The sequence below is a fragment of the Mustela nivalis genome, assembly GCF_964662115.1.
Source record: "Mustela nivalis genome assembly, chromosome: X".
In the NCBI taxonomy this organism is placed as follows: domain Eukaryota; kingdom Metazoa; phylum Chordata; class Mammalia; order Carnivora; family Mustelidae; genus Mustela; species Mustela nivalis.
The window spans coordinates 63,134,560-63,156,339 of NC_139040.1; the positions used below are offsets into that span (position 1 = coordinate 63,134,560).

Consider the following 21,780-nt stretch of genomic DNA (forward strand, 5'->3'; position numbering starts at 1 on the left):
TACCTACTCAACAGAACTTTTAAGGCAATCAGAAAAAAAAGTGAAAAGAATTAATTCCTGAATTATATTCTAAGGATATAAATGAAAGTTTTGTTATTATTTTAGGAATCATACAGAGAGAGACAGAGACAGACATGTAGTGAGCACTCGACCTGGAGTCAGGAAACCTGGGATCAAGAATAAATTACCTATGTGAATTTTGGGTAAGTCACTTAATTGTTCCCAGAGCATCAGTTTTCACTCCAATGGTTCCCAAACTTCAATGTACTTAAGAATTACTTAGGGGGGCGCCTGGGTGGCTCAGAGGGTTAAAGCCTCTGCTTTCAGGTCAGGTCATGATCCCAGGGTCCTGGGATCAAACCCCACATCAGGCTCTCTGCTCAGCAGGGAGCCTGCCTCCTCCTCTCTCCCTGCCTGCCTCTCTGCCTACTTGTGATTTCTGTCTGTCAAATAAATTTTTTTTAAAAAATTTTTTAAAAAGAATTACTTAGGAGGGATTCTTAAAACTCCAGGTCCCCAAGCTCTATACCCAAAGATCTTAACTCATTAGCAGAGATGTCCAGGAATTTGCATTTTTAACAAGCACCTTTGAGGATTCTTGTGCAGGAAAGACAGAGACTATACTGTGACATAGTTCTTAATATTATAGGAATATGGATAGCTAATTTAGCTAGGGTTCTTATATGAATCTAATGAAAAAAGCAAGTAAAGTATACAGATAAATCTATATTAATTTATGTTTTATAGAAAATTTTTTTGTATTAGATAATATGCTTGTTTTCCTGAACTATTCGCTCTAATTACAGAGTTTATTAAGGTTAAGTTAATACAGAGAGGTATTAGAAAACTGAATGACGTGGCAGTTAAATATATCAAAATCAACTGTTCGCTCACTGACAATAATCACTTAGAAAACATAATGGTAAAATATCCCATTCATAAAACACCTCAACGTCTCCCTGAAAAAAATTTTAATATTTAGTAATAAACTTAATAAGAAATGTGTATGAAGATATTGTGAAAACAAATTAATTCTGCCCAAATTAATCTATACATTTAAGAGAGTCAGTGGGATTTTGAGGTAAAACCCAAAACAATGATCCTAAGGACCGTATGAAAGAATAAACATCTAAGAATGTACAAACTGTGAAAGAATGATAAGGGAAAGTGTATATATGTATATATTTATACACTAAAATATGACTTACTATATATTACTATATAAAAAAACAGAGACATCATTTCTTTTTTTATTAGGATTTTACTTTTAAGTAATCTCTACACCCAATATGGGGCTCAAACTCACAACCCCGAGATCAAAAGTCACATGCTCCATGGACTGAGCCAGCCGGGCACCCCAAGACAGCATCTCAAGTAGGTTGAAGAAACAGTGGCTCACTTAACAAATTGTATTGGGACAACTGGTTAATCGTTTTGGAAAAAAGTAAAGTTAGTTACCAATGTTATATATCTAAACTAAAATAAATTCTAGATGCATTGCAAATTTAAACATAAAATACAAAAGGTACTGAAAGAAATTATAAGCAAAAATTAGTATAATGTGAGGGTAAAGAAGGCCTTTTTCTAAGCATGATATGAAAGGCAAGATACAAAAAAATTAAAGCTCTTGTTTAGGGAAAAAACACAGATAAAAGATAAACAACAAAATGTGAAAATGGACTCGCAATATATATGACAGGCATGTGATTAATACCTTTAACACACAAATATCTCTTACATATCCATAACAAAAGACGAACACCCAAAAGAAAAAATGTACAATGGAAATAAACAGGCAACTCAGAAATGAAAAAAATACAAATGGTCACAAAGTCTCACTAGTCATGGAAGATAAAAATAAACAGATAATCATTTTCACATAACGGACTGACAAAGCTTAGAAAGAATTTTAATAACATCTGGTGTTAAGTGTTAAATAGATACTCTCCTATACTGCTAGTGGGAGCGTGAAATGATAGCTTTCTGGATGAAAATCTGGAAGTATGTTATCAAAAATCTTATAAAGTATTAACCATGTTGGGGCACCTGGGTGACTCAGTGGGTTAAAGCCTCTGCCTTCGGCTCAGGCCATGATCCCAGGGTCCTGGGATCGAGCCCTGCATTAGGCTCTCTGCTCAGCAAGGAGCCTGCGTCCCCCTCTCTCTCTGCCTGCCTCTCTGCCTACTTGTGATCTCTGTCTGTCAAAATAAATAAATAAAATCTTTTTAAAAAATCTTTTAAAAAAAAGAATACTCTTCACAAAAAAAATGAATACAAGTTAAATGACTAAAAAAATGAGGACTGGTAAAATAAATGATGGCCCATGTATTCAATGGAATACCATATAGTTATTAAAGTTAAATTTTCTTATATACAAAAACAGGCAATAATATATTGAATAATAAATTTTTATTTTTAAAAAGAAACAGACACAAGTGTGCATGTTTGCACAGCAAGAAGTTTGGAAGACCAAGTAAACAGTTATCTTGAAGAGCAGTAGTTCTGATATTAGTTTGGATTTTTTGCTGTACTTTATGAAGTTTACTGCATGAACATACTGTTTATTGAAACAGAGTGACTGACAATCCATGTGGGGTTACACACATAAATAAATCCTAGGAAACAGATGATTCAACCTGCTGCCCACGTATATTCCTTAAATAACTTCAAATCCCACTTTGGTTAACCCAATCCTATAAGAATTCTGGGATATGTCTATTGCTAGCAGGCTGTTTCACAAGAGTTGTAGGATACCTGATGTTCATGAGAAAATTTAAATTTACTTTTTAAAATGTATTAAAACTGGGGCACCTGGCTGGCTCAGGCAGAAGAGCATGCAACTTTTGTTCTCAGGGTTGTAGGTTCAAACCCCATGTTGGATGTAGAGATTAAAATTTTTTTAAATATTTTTTAAAAGGCACTAAAAATGAATGAGCCTTTTGAAAATTTCAATGATATGGATGGAGCTAGAGAGTATTATGCTAAGCAAAACAAGTCAGAGAAAGACAAATACCATAGAATTTCACTAATATGTGGAATTTAAGAAATAAAACAGATGAACATGGAAGGGGGTGGGGAAGAGAGGCAAACCAGAAGACAGACTCTTAACTATAGAGAACAAACTGAGGGTTACTGGAGGGGAGGTGAGCGGGTGCATGGGTTAAATGGGTGATGGGTATTAAGGAGGGAGGGCACTTGTGATGAGCACTGGTTGTTGTATATAAAAGATGAATCACTAAATCCTGCACCTGAAACTAATATTATACTGTATATTAACTGGAATTTAAATAAAATCATGAAAAAAAGCATTCTCTGAAAAAAAATCTTGTTCCCTACAACTTTTATGTGTTCCCTTATACTTTAATAATTATAAAAGGAAAACAAATAGAATCTTAAAAAAAAAAAAAAGGGAAAGCATTTGCCTTGTTTCAGCAACTTCCATCCTGGGCTGCCTGTTCTGCAAGATAAAAGCTTTGTCCTAACAGTCTGAAGAGCTCAAGTAGGTAGTTTGCTCACAAAATCTATCATTAACTTACCCAAACATTCTACTGAATCAAGCAATGCCTATTACTTTGGTGAGAGTGGTCAATAGAGGCTGGGAGTTGGAAAGACACAAGAACCACTTCCAAAATTCCCTCATGCTGCCCCTTAATAACCAATTTACTTAATAACTTTCTTACATCTCTAAATCCTGGCACCCACTGCCCTGTTTTCTTCCTTATACTTTTGCTTTTTCAGATTGTCATATAAATGGAATCACATTATATAGTCTTTTGAATCTGGCTTTTCACTTAATTACATGCATTTTAAGATTTACCTATATTATTGCATGAATCAACAGGCAGTACCTCTTTTGTCATGGAGTAGTATTTCACGGTATGGGTATAGGACAATCTGTTTATCTATCAGTTGAAATAACTGGATAGCTTCCAGTTTTTGGTGATTAATACTGAATAATGCTGGCCTAAATACTCACGTACAGGTTTTTGTGTGAACATAGGTTTCACTTCTCTTGGCTAGATACCTAGAATTGCTGAACCATATGGTAAATATATGTTTAATTTCATAAAAAACTAGCAAACTGCCTCCAAAAGTGGCTGTACTATTTTTCATTCCCACTAGGAATATCTGAAAGTTCCAGTTGTTTTGCCTTGCTAACACATGGTATTGCAGTTTTCTAATAGGTGTATAGTGGTATCTCACATCATTTTTTTTAAATATTTTTTAAAGTACTGGTAGGGTCACAACAAAATTGAATGGAAAGTATAAGATATCCCACATACTCTTTCCCTCCCATGTACAACAACCTTGCCCACTATCAACATTTGTTAAATCATCACTGTGGTTTTAATTTGCATTTCTTTAATGGTTTTCATTTGCATCTGCCTAATTTGTATTTACTTTATTTCCTATTTGCATATTTTCTAGATGAACTGTCTATTCAGAGCTTTTGCCCATTTTGTTACTGGGTTATTTTCTCATTTTGAATTTTGAAATTTGAGGGTTTTTTAATTTTATTCTGATACAACTTTTTGTCAGAAATGTTATTTATAAATACTTTCTCTCCATCTGTGACTTGTCATTTCATTTTTTTTTCATAGGACAAAAGTTGTTAATTTTTTTAAGATTTTATTTATTTATTTGACAGAGATCACAAGTAGGCAAAGAGGCAGGCAGAGAGAGAGGGAGAAGCCGGCTCCGCACTAAGCAGAGAGCCCTATGTGGGGCTCAAGCCCAGGACCCTGAGATAATGACCTGAGCCGAAGGCAGAGGCTTTAACCCACTGAGCCACCCAGGTGCCCCCAAAAGTTCTTAATTTTAATAAATAAAGTCCAAATAACCATTTTTTTCACGTATGGGTTGTGCTTTTGGGATAATACAGATTTCTAATCACATTTCTTTGTTTATGTCTTTCTTTGTATGGAGTAATATTTCTCCTAATTAGCAGCCTTAGTCACAAAGTCTGAGAACAAATAAACAAAAACTGCCATGAATATTGTTTAATGGGTACAGTGTTTCAGTCTGGGAAGATGAGAAAAGCTCAAGAGAGAGATGGTGATGATGGTTGTTTAACAACATGAATATAGTTAATGCCACTGAACTGTACACTTAGAAATGGTTAAAATGGTAAAATTTTGTTGTCATAATAATATAATTTTACCATAATTAAAAGAAAAAACTACCACCAGGCAACACCATGTCAGGGATGTCTATGTTCCAAAGCTCGCATACATTTGTTAGAATACTTCAAGCAGTACTGAAACCAAAGCATGGGAGCCAAAGCTTCACTTTGGATCCATGGAAGATGAATGAGGATCCATTTCCAAGATGAAAGGTAGCCAGACAAAATGGACCATGCCCAGAACTTTGTAGAACGGTTGTCTCTTTCAGTCCTCATACTTATCTTATAAGGCAGATAGTATACTACGCTTCTTTCACAATAAAAAGAACTGAGACTTGGAGGGCAAAATTGCCTGTTCAAGGTCATGCTTGAGTCAGTAAACCAAGGAGTGAAGATGAGCACAAACTACCAGATAATCTGACCCCAGAACTCTCACTCCAGACCATTCTCCTGTACTACCTCCAAATCTCTTTACCTTTTTATTCATATTATGATAAATAGAAAATATATGTAAAAGGAGAGACATCAAGAGCTCCTAAAGTTTATCTGACCTACAGATAGGCTTGTACTCAGAAAATCTTAGTCATACATGGGTTGTAAGTTCAAAGTGGAATCACTAGGCAGTTTTCACTAAGTTCCCAATATGAGTGCAGTTGAGTATCAAACCCAAGATAAATGCTAATTCAAGGACAGAAACAGTTGGCATAAATTACTTTTCACATGCCCTCACCCTTTCACCCTAGTCCCTAGCATTTAATACTGAAATATGGTATTTTTTAGCTTCAAAGATAATATTTGTGTGTTTGTACACATGCTTTTCTGTCTTTTCTTATCCCTTATGGCAAAGCAGAATCATTCAGAATTTTCAGAATGAGAAAATTGTATTTTTTTCTGATATATTTCTCCCCTTACAGAGCTGTAAATGAAATAGTAAAATACTAAATGAAAACAAAATTTTAAAATAAAAATTTTTAGGGCGCCTGGGTGGCTCAATGGGTTAAAGCCTCTGCCTTCGGCTCAGGTCATGATCCCAGGGTCCTGGGATCGAGCCCCGCATCGGGCTCTCTGCTCAGCAGGGAGCCTGCTTCCCCTTCTCTCTCTGCCTGCCTCTCTGCCTACTTGTGACCTCTATCTCTCAAATAAATAAATAAAATCTTTAAAAAAAAAAAAGAAAAAAGAAAAAGAAAAATTTTCAAGTTTTAAGAAACTACAAATAATTTTTAATTTAATTTTTGTGTGTGTTCCAAAATTCATTGTTTATGCACCTCACCCAGTGCTCCATACAATATGTGCCCTCCTTAATACTCAACACCAGGCTCACTCAATCCCCCACACCCCTTTCCTCTGAAACCCTCAGTTTGTTTCTCAGAGTCCACAGTCTCTCATGGCTTGTCTCCCCCTCCGATTTCCCCCAATTCACTTTCAGAATATCCTGAAAGTCCAAAGGAATAATTTCTAAGTGCAGTCTCCATTGATAAGTGAAAATGTGTATGTTGTGTTTGAAATTACAAACACATCTAGATATTACAGATCCTCCTATCAGGAGAGAAAAAAAAAGTATGGCCACTGATGATGGCTATCTTACTGACTGATAGCTTTCCTGGGCTAGTTTCCCTCTTAACTAACAAACTGCATTCATAAAACTGTGCAGCAGAGTTAGAGGTATAGCTAATGACACCAGAAGACAAGTACACTCACAGAGATGAGATCTGTAACTTTGGCTTCATTCATACTATTAAATCAGCCAAACCAAAAAGGTATCAGGTAGATTTATACCACCAATCCTATGCACACTAACATTTGACTTGTATTGGAAGAAGTTGTAATAGTATATGTGGAATAGCCTGGTAACTCCTCTTGCTGATTATGCAGAAGTATCTTCTTTATCAGGTAAGAATATAATCAATCTTCCCAGGACTTAAAAAAAAAAGCAGTTAAGGGCATCTGGATGGCTCCGTGGTTTAAATCTCTGCCTTCCGCTCTGGTCATGCTCTCAGGGTCCTGGGATAGAGCCCTACATCAGGCTCTCTGCTCAGTGGGGAGCCTGCTTCCCCCCTCTCTCTGCCTGCCTCTCTGCCGACTTGTGATCTCTCTCTGTGTCAAATACATAAATAAAATCTTTTTGAAAAAGCAGTTAAAATATTGGTAGAAAAACTATTTTGTCTTAATTCTTAGAGATGAAATATTTGTACGCTATGACCAAAACCTAAAAATAATGTATGTATTTATTTTTCAGAATACTTTGACTAATTCTACTATCTATAGTTTTCATAAATTTTTTTATCAAAGGTCCAAAGAACAATTTTCAGCATGAAATAAGCAGACACTCTGTAAATACAGTTCAGATCTATAGCCCCACCCACACCCAACCCCTCAATTCCTTTAATGTCCTGTTTTATACACTTCGGTTAAAGAAGGTGAAAATCTGATAACGTCCTCTCCTGTTCAAAGTTCAATCACCATCAGAACAGATAAGGATTGGGACACCTGGGTGGCTTAGTAAGTTAAGTGCCTGCATTCAGCTTGGGTCATGATCCCAGGGTCGGGCTCCCTGCTTAGAAGGGGGCCTCCTTTTCCCCCTTCCTTTGCCTGCCGCTCCCCCTGCTTGTGCTCTCTCTCTGTCAAATAAATAAATAAAATCTTTTTAAAAAATTACAAGAAAAGAACAGATAAGGATGAAAAATTATGTTCTAGGAATATATGAGGAATTCAGTTTTTAAAAAGTTTTTAAAAAGGGAATAGCGAGTCCAAATTGTCAACACCAACTGTTTTACCCAGGTATCTTTTAGACAGATGACTGAGAATGAATTCAGAGAAGGCCTACATCATTCCATATCCTTAGAGTTTTTAACTGGGAAGTTTCACGTGCTTTGTTTTTTGGGTTTTCTTTTTTGTTTAGTTGGTTGGTTTTTTTAGTTTTTTTAAAAAAATATGTTCACTTTAATTACATTCATGGTTTTTTTTGTTGTTTTTTAAGTAGTCTCCACAACGCCCAACAAGGAGCTTTTACTCAAAACAAACAAACAAACAAAAACAACAACAAAAAAAAAACCACAAAAAGCAAAAGAAAAAAAGAAAAGGGGGGGGCAGTTTGAACTCCCAAACCTGAGCCAGCCAAGTGCTTTGTTATCTATCACAAGCAAGCAGAAGCCCTAATACTGATGGCTAATCAAATCCACAGAATTGCTGGGGGAGAAGATTAATTTGAATTCAATGCACATTTGTTGAACAGAAATCAAGACAAATAGCCAATAACATTTACTATTTGGGGAATTTAAAATACAAATCCATTATGATCTGCAGGAAGTTTCCCCCACCGCCAGAATTCATTCCTCTGTTCTGGGGTTCTGTGCTCTCTTAGAAAGCACTAGGATGAACTTCATCATCTTAAAAAACTAATACTCAAAAACAGGCTGAAATCCTTAGAAAGCTGGTTTTGGTAGAGTAAAAAACATGCTTTACCCACAAGGGAGCTTCCCCGTCCCCAATTTCAGATGTGAAATTTTCACAAAGTGGATGCAGTTAGTTTGCTTTAAAGTGGATTCAATTTTTTAATCCTGAAAAAAGCTGTATTAAGTCAAGCTACAACTAAATTCTAAATTTCGGTTTAGTATATTCTCTTCGTTCTTAGAAATAAATTATCAAAGTACTTCTCTTGCCTCACCTGCCTTTTTTTCTACTTTTAATGAAGGGTTCATGTATGTACACACACACATGCACACACACACACACACACACACACACCCCAGAAATAAGTCAGATATTACTAACACCTTTCAGCTAAAAACACCACCTCCTTTTGAAAAAGGCATGGCTATGAATGCAGGAAATTAAAGTTGGACATAGAACAGAGAAAGGTAAACAGATAAAATTAAGAAGAGTTTAAGCACCTATGTTCAAAGATGAATCTGCCATACTTTTGCATAAAACAAATTATATTTGGCCAGGGGCGCCTGGGTGGCTCAATGGGTTAGAGCCTCTGCCTTCGGCTCAGGGCATGATCCCAGAGTCCTGGGATCGAGTCCTACATTGGGCTCTCTTTTCAGCAGGGATCCTGCTTCCACCTCTCTCTCTCTGCCTACCTCTCTGTCTACTTGTGATCTCTGTCTGTCAAATAAATAAATAAAATATTTTTTTAAAATTATACCCGGCTAGATACTTGCAAAATCAGTCTCCTCAACATGCATGCACAATAATGAGTTTGATGGAAATGGATGGATTAACCTGAAAAGCTTCATATCATAATTATAAGCCAAGTTAATCAAAAGTAGGTAGAACATGAGCAATATAAAAAGACAAAATATAAAAAGACAATATGGGTAGAGAGAGGAAAAATTGTGTGGGAGCAGGAAAACAGTTTTGCCCAGTCAGAACTGAGGGTGCAGGTGGGAACAGAATATCACAAAAGAAACAACAATAACGTATCCTTACATTCACACAACACATTTCTATTTATAAAGGAGTGCTTCATAAGTTTCATTAGAGACAGCAAGTACATTCATTAAGCAGTTCATTAATTTGATATACATTAAAGAGAACATCCTTGGCACCAGACAGACTTGTATTTGAATCTAAATTCTGCCCTTTAGTAGGTGTGAGACTTTCATCAAACTGTTTAATCTCTCTGATGTGCAGTTTACTCATTTAAAAAATACAGATGGCTTTTACTCATGGGACTGTTGAGAGGAATATTATGAGGTAAGACATGTAAAGTGCTTGGCACGTAATTCCATCTCTTCTTCACCTTACTAATATTGCCAAGTTCCTATTGTCTTCTAGGTTCTGTGCTAGGCCCAACTGGGGATACAAAGGTAAATAAATACGACATGGGCTCTGCCTTCAAGGAGTTCAGCAATACATGTTATACTGGTGATCTAAAGGATGAAGGAAGGGAGTTCAGTGAAGACTTCACAGAAGAGATGTTTTATGCCTTTCTTTCCTTTAGAATATAAGGAATAGGGTGCCTGGGTGGCTCAGTGGGTTAAAGCCTCTGCCTTTGGCTCAGGTCATGATCACAGGGTCCTGGGATGGGGTCCGCATCGGGCTCTCTGCTCAGCTGGGAGCCTGCTTCCTCCTCTCTCTCTGCCTGCTTCTCTGCCTACTTGTGATCTCTGTCTGTCAAATAAATAAATAAAATCTTTAAAATAAAATCTAAGGAATAAACACCATCTGGAGAAAAATAGAAAACACAGATAAGCACATAAAATAATAAGCAACAAATCAAGGACACGTGGGTGGCTCAGTCGGTAAAGCATCTGCCTTCTGCTCAGGTCATGATCCCGGAGTCCCGGCACTGAGCCACATGTCACATCAGGCTCCCTGCTCAGTAGGGAGTGTGCTTCTCCCTCTGTTACTCCCCTGCTCATGCAAGCATGCACGCACACGCGCTCTCTCACTCTCTAACTCTGTCCAATAAATAAATAAAATCTTTTTAAAAATTTAAAAAAGGGGGAGCACCTGGGTGGCTCAGTGGTTTGGGCTGCTGCCTTTGGCTCAGGTCATGATCTCAGGGTCTTGGGATCGAGCCCCGCATCGGGCTCCCTGCTCCGCAGGAAGCCTGCTTCCCTCTCTCTCTCTCTCTGCCTGCCTCTCTGCCTACTTGTGATCTCCGTCTTTCAAATAAATAAATAAAATCTTTAAAAAATAAATAAATAAATAATAAAAAAATTAAAAAAATTAAAAAAAATAAAAATTTTAAAAAGGGCAACAAATCATTCCACTACCAAGAGATAACTAAATGAACATTTTGAGGTAGGGGAGTGTGTGTGTGTAAGTTTAGGAGATTATTTTATGTGCATATATGTATAAATACACACATTTTTAATAAAAATTACATACTATGTTTTATTACATGCTTCCTTTCATTCAACACTTACAATGAAAATTTTTGTCGGTAAATAATAATATATAATAATACCTAATATTTTTTACTATTTTAATCTTCACAACTTAATGGGATAGGTACTAATTTTATATCTATTTTACAGATGATGAAATTGAGAGAGAGGGTAAGGAACTTTCCCAAGGTCATACAGCTTGTATGTGACATAACTGAAATTTGAACCCAGTAAGTCTGATCCAGTCTGTGCTTTTGTTTTTGAGAGAGAGAGAGCGAGCTTGGCAGTTGTGGGGGGAGAAGATTAGCAGAGGGAGAGAGACAAGCCAACTTCCCACTGAGCAAAGGGCCCAAAGCAGGGCTGGATCTCACAATCCCTGAGAACACAACCTGAGCTGAAACCAAGAGCCTGATGCTTAACCCACTGTGCCACCCATGGTGCCCTTACCATAATTCCTTAAAAGGGTATAGCCCAGAAGGGAAATGATTAAGGATTAAATGGAGATAGCGAGGAGGGAGAAATATCAAGAATCAGACAACAGGGGTACCTGGCTGGCTCAGTTGATACAGCATGTGACTCTTGACCTAAGGGTTGTAAATTCAATCCTATGTTGAGTATTGAGCTTACTTTAAAAAAAAGGAAGAAGAAAAGAAAAAAAAAGAAGAACTAGACAACAGACTTGGTGACTGACTGACTGTGGGATAAGAAAAAATAACTCTTGGGTTTCTAGCTGGAGAGGAGTGGCATTATTAGTTTCCTTTTATAGATAAAGAAGCAAAGGCCAGAAACACAAAGTAATTTGTCCAAAGTACAAATAGCATAATTTGGAACTTAAATAGCATAATTTGGAACATAAGTAAAAATTTGGAACTTAATAGCATAATTTGGAACTTAAATTCTAGACTCCTGTCTCGAAGTCAGTACTCTTTCCACTATAAGACAACACATCAAGGAAGAATATTATCCTATATTTGTATAGCACTCTATAATTTATAAAGAACTTTTGCATACATTATTTCACTTGATACTCCCAACAACCTATTAGTTAGGGCAGGTATTATCATCATTTTACTGATGAGTACACTTAAATAGAATAAGAAAATAGATGGACCTTCTTAAAATCCTCAAAGATCTAAATTTCATCTATTGGAGTACAGAAGAGCCTTAAGGTGGGAAGTGAAATTCAAGTGATGAATTTGGGACTACCATGGCTCCTGAATGTTGTAGGTACTGAGAAGAGAAAGGGGCTAGAAATAGAAGTGGTTTGGGTAGGTTTCATGCTAGCCAGCCATATTGTATAACTCCACATCAAAAAATTTACAGACTTATATATATTTAAAATATTTATATACTAACAATGTGGCTGCTGCCCCCTGGAGTTGTGTAAGACAACAGCACTAAATGAAATAAAGTAGAAGTCTCCAACCTGCAGTTCAGGATCTACAGGTAGGTCTAGAAACCTTGCTTCATGGAACTCCAAGGTAGTTTCCAAAAATGTTTTCTCCACTCTGCTATATCCTCTTTCTGCTATACATTCCGGCTATCCCAGCTAACATTCGCAGAGTGAAAGCAAGAACAGTACAGCCAGCAACTACTTCTCAGGAACTACAGTGACTGTATCCACCCTGATCTCAAGCTCAGATTAAAATAAGATCCTCCAGGGGCACCTGGCTGGCTCAGTCAGTATAGCACATGACTCTTGATCTCAAGGTTAGGAGTTCAAGCCCCATGCTGGGTGTGGAGCCTAATTTTAAAAAAAAGAAAGAAAAAGAAGGTCCTCCATAAAATAAGGTTGGAGATCACCCTAATAAAGGATTTGGATGAGACAAAAATGGTCTTCTGTGATCATTTCTACTTATCTGATGGAAAAAAAAAACTCTAGAAAATATCATAATAATATAGTTAAACCTTCTTAGAACATGATTATACTTACCTTAAACCCAAAGTAACAAGAGACAAAAGGCAGGTCATAACAGGCATTCATTTGGCAATCCACTCGTACGTTGAGAGAATCCTAACACAGATTATAAACAAAACTTACTACATAAGCTTTTGACCAAGTTGTGATGAGGTAAAATACAAAACTAGGACACAATGGTCTAGTCAGATGCTTCAACTGTAGAACAAAACCTAAAATGACCACTGGTAGTCTTCAAGTGGCCGAGTCAAATAACTTCTAAGTTTCTTTTCCTCATACTTGGACAAAGAAAACACACTATTCATAAAGAAACATGACTGAAAACAAAGGCTAGGCAAATGTATTCTATTTTGCTTGAAGATATTTCTGATGGCGTTCTATCAACCATCACATAATCTATCTCTTCCTTATTCCTTGCCTAACCTCTTTCTACTTCTGACTTCTTGGACTTCCCACTGGCACTTCATTTACACATTGCTCTCTAGTGCTACTTGGTGCTACTAGAAGTTACTGATCCCAGCTGCTCTGTGTAAATATCATTTTGTTGCTTACATAGTTGTGCCACTAAGAAAACACAATACAGGGGTGCCTGGGTGGCTCAGTGGGTTGGACCTCTGCCTTCGGCTTGGGTCATGGTCTCAGGTTCCTGGGATCGAGCCCCGCATGGGGCTCTCTGCTCAGTGGGGAGCCTGCTTCCCCCTTCTCTCTCTCTGCCTGCCTCTCTGCCTAATTGTGACCTCTGTCTGTCAAATAAATAAATAAATAAATAAAATCTTTTTTAAAAAGGAAAAGAAAACATAATACAAAGTTCTACTCAGAGGATACCTGAGGGGCTCAGTTGGTTAAGCATCAAGACTCTTGATTTTGGCTCAGGTCATGATCTCAAGGTCATGAGATTAAGCTGAGCATGGAGCCTGCTTAAGATTCTTTCTCTCTCCCTCTCCCTCTGCCCCATCCCTCACATGTGTACTCTCTCAAAAAAAAAAAAATTCTAAATTCAGGGAACAAATTAGAATGAAAATGTGATCAAATTGAGGCCTATGACTCCAAAATCCATGCATGCTAACTCTCTCCAAAATACCATATCCAAGGAATTTACCACAGATTAAATACCTGCTCAAAGCATTAAAAAGCTGGCTGTATTAGAAAAACCCAGAGACGTCTAGGTGGCTCAGTTGGTTAAGCAGCTGCCTTCGGCTCAGGTCATGATCCCAGCATCCTGGGATCAAGTCCCACATCCAGCTCCTTGCTCAGCAGGGAGCCTACTTCTCCCTCTGCCTGCCACTCTGCCTGCCTGTGTGCTCGCTCTCTCTCTCTCTCTCTCTGACAAATAAATAATTTAAAAAAAGAAAAAAAAGAAAAACCCAGTCTTTCTTCTCATGTTTCTCCTTAACTCTCATACTACTATCACACTCACAACACTTCTGGCACCAGATTTGTGACAGTTTTCCCCTACCAAGCAATTCTCTGTGACAGCAGCTAAGTGTCCTACAATTTAACTCAATTCTGACACTATCTCCCTGGAGATAGGGTCAGATCCCATAGGTCAAAGGTTTAATCCCAAAAGACTGTTCCCACCTTACCTTCCCCAGACTTAAATAGCTAATCAAAGCATTCAAATGATGGCCCTCATCTATCCCTTTCAATACTCTTCCCCAACATAAAATCTCTACTACAATCAGACAAGTACCCTCACTGCCATATAGCCCATGATTGCCATTTCTTTCTATGATTTTGTTTAGATTGGTCCCCTCACCTGGAATGCTCTCTTCCACATATTTAAATCCTATCACCTCACTCATCTATAAACTCCAGAAAAGCATGATCACATCTGTTGTATACAAAGTCATATCCCCAGTACCTTGCAAATGGCAGCAACTCAATAACTGCTGACTTAGTAAATGAACCCACCTCCTCCATGAAAAACATGTCAAATACTCATATCCACTTTCTTTTTGAGTTCTGAATACCCTTGGAATCAGCATCATACCTAATTTCTCTGTAATTGTTTGGTACTGGGCTTCTTTCTCTGGTTAAACATTGGAGCATATTCCTTATGCTTCTTTACATATCTTACAGAACCCACATAAACACTAGACATACAACGAGCACACAATAAACATGTATTCCTTGGTGTGCTGATGTAATTTATAAAAACTCAACTTACATACAACTTTGTAAGAATGCAGCTATTTTGCAGAGTAGGTCAGACCTACACAAAGCCTTTCCCTCTGCCTATATTTTGTATTTCAGAAATCATTCAAAAGTATGTTTCAGCATTTGGCAATTAGAGAAATAATCCAGAGAAGCTCAATGGCCCCACAGTTTGTAGCTAATTATACAAGCCGACGGTTATGAGTTTTGTCAGTGGTAAAGCAGAAAGACTACATCAGGGTGATCTGAATTGCTAGCTGTCAGTATGAGTTTAGAAATGTAGGTGTAATGTAGGCTACTGTGCCCTCTTAATCTGAGTTTTCCATTTTCTGTGGTGTTATTTGGAAACTAAATATTACTTCCAGGTACTGATTGTATATTAGTATATTCCTCCTACAGTGCACCCAATTTATAGTACCACAAAACTATAATTTATAATTTTATTACATTGGTTGCTAACATTACTTTTACTGTAAATAATTTTTAAAAGAATGATGTTAACTAAACTTTATTGTGTGTTTACTACCTGCGAGGCACTGCTATTAGGGCTTCACATATATTAACTCACTGACAATCCTCTGAGGTAGGTACTGTTAAATCATTTTGTATTTACCTAATGTCTGAAATATATATTTTGAGTAAACATTTTTTTTCTTTTTTCTTTCTTTTACAAAAAAAGAAACACACACACAGTCCATTTCTTTTCTCTTCCTGGGAGACCTAGAAAATACAAACAAAATAAGACCAACACCATTTTAAACATTAGGTCCTTTAGCATATCTTTAAATAATGTAATTACCTTAAAACAAAACTATGAGTCCTTACTTATGAATTTAGTTTGAATGTACCAAAGAAATTTTGAATTGCCAATACTGTAATTTATTTTATCATCAAATCTATTTGCTCATACTTTCAGACGAGATCGGGCGCGTTCAGGGTGGTATGGCAGTAGACTATTTGCTCATACTTTCAAAGAAGATAAATATTTTTCCCTTTAGGACAAATAAGGAACTTAATTCCAATAGAGCTAATTTTGCTCAAATGTCTATGTACTTAAAAAAATACAGTTCCTTTAAGGTAAGGTGAGAACAAGGTTCTAAAACCAGACTGACTGGCTTTAAATCTCAGCTTAGCCACTTGCTAGGTCTAGAAATAAAATTTGGTCTATGAAAGAATATTTCAACTCCTACCAAAGTGCAAACTACAAAGTCCTAGATTTTTTTTCTCATACCAGAGGAAGGATTGGTCTCCTTCATTTACATGCACACACACACAAAAAAAAAAGAAAGAAAGAAAATGATTCAAGATCCCATGACTTAACAGTTCCCCTAAAGTTAAGAAACAGGCACTTGTGGGTTATTTTTTTTTTTTTGTAATAAACATAGTAGACACACTCTTATGCAATCCTAATCATACCCTAAATTCAAGGTCAAATAATACACTGCACTAAATATATTATTCTTTTTTCCATCATCATACAGTGAATTTAAGGCTACTAAAACTCATCCTATTATCACCTAGCTAGAAGAAGAGAAGCCAGATAAAACACTTTGCTTTAGATGGACAATACTTGAAGACGCAGGACACCAATCTGATTGCTAATACATAAAAACCCACTTACAGGTATGATTAGAAAATAATACCAAGGGTGTCTGGGTGGCTCAGTCAGTTAAGCATCTGCCTTCTGTTCAGGTCATGATCCCAGGGTCCTGGAATCGAGTCCAGAGTCAGACTCCCTGCTCCAAAGGGAGTCCACTTCTCCCTCTGACCATCCTCCCACTCGCTCCCTCAATCTCTCTAATAAGTAAATAATATCTTTTAAAAAGAGAAATTAGGGCGCCTGGGTGGCTCAGTGGGTTAGGCCACTGCCTTCGGCTCAGGTCACGATCTCAGGGTCCTGGGATCGAGGCCCACATCGGGCTCTCTGCTCAGCAGAGAGCCTGCTTCCCTCTCTCTCTCTCTGCCTGCCTCTCCATCTACTTGTGATTTCTCTCTGTCAAATAGATAAATAAAATCTTTAAAAAAAAAAAGAGAAATTAATATCAACCTATTGTGGCTGTAAGTCTGAACTAAAAACTGATATTCAGAGCTAACAGTGAGATGTCATAGTAAAAGAAGAGAAAGAATTTACTGGCCAAGAGGAAACTGGTTGTATACAAATACTTTAATATTAATAGTAGCGTTTTACTAATATATTAATAATCAATACAATATCCTTTATATTAATAGCATTATTATATTTTCTATTTTTCCATTTTTCTGTTAGGTTGTCAATCTTTTTTTTTTTTTAAGTAGGCTCCATGGAGCCCAACACAAGGCTTAAACTTAATGACCCTGAGATCAAGACCTGCGCTGAGATCAGGAGTCAAACACTTAACTGAGTAAGCCATCCAGGTATGTCTTAAGAGCATTATTAATTGATTTAATAATTCAATTAGAATTCTCAGAGCAGGGGCACCTCTGTGGCTCAGTCGTTAAACATCTGCCTTCAGCTCCGGTCATGATCCTAGAGTCCTGGGACTGAGCCCCACATCGGGCTCCCTGCTTGACGGAGAGCCTGCTTCTCCCTCTCCCCCGCCCCCTGCTTTTGTTCCCTCTCTCACTGCCAAATACATAAATAAAATCTTTTTTAAAAAGAATTCTTAGAGCAAATAATCTTATTTTCACCAAAAAAATAGATAACCCCTTTTTTGCTTACCATTGTTAAGTACAAGGATCAACAAAGTACAAGGATTAACACTTGGAACTCCTTCATAACCAAGCTCAAGCTCAAGCTTCATAACCTTGTTAGCTCAAGGATCAACTCTTAAGTATCCTCATGACCCCAAGAGTCAGCTACAAATTTTTCCTAAACAGTCCTGAGAATTTTCTTTAAAGGGCTCTTCACTGTGGAGTTCTTTCTCCTGTTCTTATATGTCTGATGACAGTTTCTCAGGTCTCAACAGAAGCCTTCTTAATGCTTTCTCCTGAATGGCAGGTAGCACACTTCAGGTGAACACTCAAGAGAGTAAAAACCATCTTCTTCATAATTCCAAGTTTATACAATGCCCTGCAAACTCACAGGTCAGAGTAGAGCAGGGAAGTAATTCCAGTATTATTCTCTCCCAGTCTTTGGCTGGCACATCAAATGCACAAGCAGGATCAGCAACAATTACAACAGCATAAAACAAAACACTTTTTTTTTAAAGATTTTATTTATTTATCAGAGAGAGAGAAGGGGAGAGAGCAAGCACAGGCAGACAGAATGGCAGGCAGAGGCAGAGGGAGAAGCAGGCTCCCCGCTGAGCAAGGAGCCCGATGTGGGACTCGATCCCAGGACGCTGGGATCATGACCTGAGCTGAAGGCAGCTGCTTAACCAACTGAGCCACCCAGGCGTCCCAAAACAAAACACTTTTTTAAACCAAAACAAAATCAACTAAGGTTAAATAGCCAAGTTAAAACAATTTCCCTAAGATGTGAAATAACCCATTAATTTCAATTAGTAAATTATGTAAATGTACTCCTGAGTATAGGTCTGGAAAATTGAACTTCTGCACTAGAGAATTATGTAGTAAAAATAGGTTTTAAAAAACATAGCTGTATAATCCTAAATGTGGACAGAAAGCATGAAACAAAATTAAAATGGCTCAAAATGGGGACATTTTATCCTCATTCCCTTCAAGGAAAGAAATATCTGTGAAAACTAGTGTAATTTACCAATACCCCACACATTTAATCCCACAGAGATATGAAAATCACTTCAATTTTCTAACAGTGCTGGAGAAACTAGCAACATATTTATGAAACCAGAGAGATCCTGCCCTTTCACTTTAAAGAAACACATTCTAAAAGTATTGTGATAATTTTCTTGCCATACTACTTTACCAAGTAAGTAAGCAAGTTATACCACATTCAATCAATCTGAAGACTGAGATTTATAAGTAAAAATCATGATTGCTGAGATAGTAAATTGAACCAAAATAGGCCTGTGGCCTGTCTTTCCTGCCCACTCCCCCATCCATATTTTGATTTATGTCCTAAGAAGATCACAATTTAAAAGCAAAACTCTGTTAAACCTTTAACAAAGATGAGTAGAGGGAATTTTAAGACGAAACTCCCATATATTATTCCCACCTGTTCCAGTACCTGTATCACCTCAAACAAATCTATCCTCACAATTTAATTTCCCAACTGTCAAATGAACATTATTTTCACTCATTAGGATGTGTAAAAAGTCTTGATTAAAGTTTTTCAAGTATTTTTAAATATATAGATAAAAGAAACTATAATGAGGCATTTACAAAAGGAATGTGTTGCCTTAAAGCGCTCACAGAAGTAAAGATTGTAATGTGTTAGTTGGTTATTTTTGCTCATCATGCTCTCTCATTTTCAAATAAATTCTACTACTTCATGCATTTTTCAAGGAAAAACAACCTTCTGCATTAGAGATCAGAGATGTTAACCTACGCTTTGGAGGGATTTGTGTTTAATCTAGCCCTACCTAGAGGCCAAGAATCAAGATCTTTTCAAGACTAAGAATGGAAGGGCGCCTGAGTGGCTTAGTGGGTTAAGCCACTGCCTTCGACTCAGGTCATGATCCCAGGGTCCTGGGATCGAGTCCCGCATCGGGCTCTCTGCTCAGCAGGGAGCCTGCTTCCTCCTCTCTCTCTGCCTGCCTCTCTGCCTACTTGTGATCTGTCTCTGTCAAATAAATAAATAAATTCTTTAAAAAAAAAAAAAGACTAAGAATGGAAAAGAATAGTTTCTATCAGGTTAAGAAGACTAGTAGAGAAATCAATTCGGAGGAGAAAAGGAAATGCATAAATTCCTTGAGAAAATGCTGGAACAGCTTCTGGCGTCAGATAATGTTATTCATTCCCAGCAATTTAAAAATTGATTCCAAATTACATTTAAGTCATAACAGTCAATAAGAATTAAAATATAGCAAGATTTAAAAGGAAAAAGGGAGAGACAAATCAAGAGACAAATCTTGGGTTTGTCTAAGGTGAAGACAAACCTTAAAAGGAAAAAAGGAAGAGATAAATCTTAATTATAGAGAACTGATGGTTACCAGAAGGGAGGAGGTGAGGGAATGGGGTAAACAGAGAATGGGGATTAAGGAGTGCACTTGTCTTGATGATGTATGGAAGTGCTGGATCACTGTATTATACACCTGAAACTAATATACTACTTTATGTTAACTAACTGGAATTAAAATAAAAGCCTAAATAAAAAATATATAGAAAGCTTTATTTTTTTTAAATTTGAGTTTACATCAGAATTAAATCTCATACATTAACACTGTTTTGTCATTTCATGTATTTTTTCTATATATAAGCTTTTTTTATTGGCTGGAGGGTAGCTGTATATGGTTCTAAGCTTACCAGTTTTAGATTCTGTATTTTTTTCCCTTTAATAGTACTATCATAGAGGCTGTGGCTGTGTTAGAAATAGGGGTGTTTATGTACAGTATGTTGTTGCATGTCCAGCATCTTTCCAGGCCCCCAAGCCTTTGCTCATATTTTTTCTTCTACTTGGGCTGCCCTCCCCTACGTCCATTCCTACAAAGTTAAATCCTATCCATTTTCAAGGCCCACCTCAAATGCTACCTTCCCTGAACTCTCATAACACTTTCTCTAACAAACAATGTTAGTGAGACTGGGAGGGTGTATCTGTCTTTCCTACTGCACTGTGAGACCCTCCAGTCAAAAAGCACTCTCTCAGCCCGTCCCTTCGATAGCTCAGCTGGTAGAGCGAAAAAGCACTCTCTCATATCATGAACATAGACACAAGAAAGTTTTAAAAATAAAATCTCTGTTCAAAATATCCTTTAAAAAGGATGAGAGAGGCACCTGGGTGAATCACTTGGTTAAGCAATGGACTCTTGATTTTTGGCTCAGGTCAGGATCTCAGGGTCACAAATGCAGCCCCACCTCAGGCTGGGCCCTGAATTCAGCACAGAATCTGCTTGTCCCTCTCCCTCTACTCCTCTCCCTGCTTGCATGTTTGCTCAATCAATCTCTCTCTCTCTCTCAAATAAATAAATCTTTTGAAAAGTTAATAAATAAAAAGGATGAAATAAGCAGTCTATTCAATTAGTGGGGCTGCTAGAACCCACTGTCTTCATAACTGTCTCAATTAACTTGACTGCAAACTCATTTGAGATCAGAGACTCTGTGCTGTTTCTTGTGCATACCCCCTACCACCCCACATCTCAATATCACCAAATTCAATGTCCTGCACACATTAAGACTCAATACAAAACCCTATTACTGTAGATGAACACACTCTAAAACAAAAATCAGATGCTAAAAATAGGAACTTGTGAAACAAAAGAGCTGTTGGTGCTTAGGATAAACCCAACGTCTACAACAAAGTGTCAAAGATAAAGGTGCTACAGGGATGGAGAATAACTTTACAGGGAAGGAGGCAGAATGAACAAAATGAAATGGAAACGAGAGTGTTCTCTCAGTTTAGCTTATGCTCCAAGAGAAAGCAAAAAGCAAAATATATTTCTTTACATCATTTCATTAATGGTCTTCAGTCCATATGACTTCCAATACCGGTACGGACCTTCTTGTACCTTCAACTAATTGGGTAACATAGGCCACTGGATGATCAGGGCACTTTCCCAGAAGAGTACAAGAAAAGTGACACGGGTCAGGACTCAATCTCCCCTCCATTATCCCCTGCTGGGAAGGTAAAACTAAGTGTGGTAAATACCAGAGTTGTGAAGAAGTGAGAGTTTGGAGACTGTCTTGTTTAAAAT

At 37.3% G+C, this 21,780-nt stretch overlaps 1 protein-coding gene across 5 annotated transcripts in view; it reads right to left on the reverse strand.

The window, feature by feature from the left end:
• The window catches only part of ATP7A (ATPase copper transporting alpha), a 194,579-nt gene that overhangs the window by 171,905 nt on the left and 894 nt on the right, over window positions 1–21,780 (reverse strand). The gene's annotated exons all lie outside the window — the stretch shown is intronic.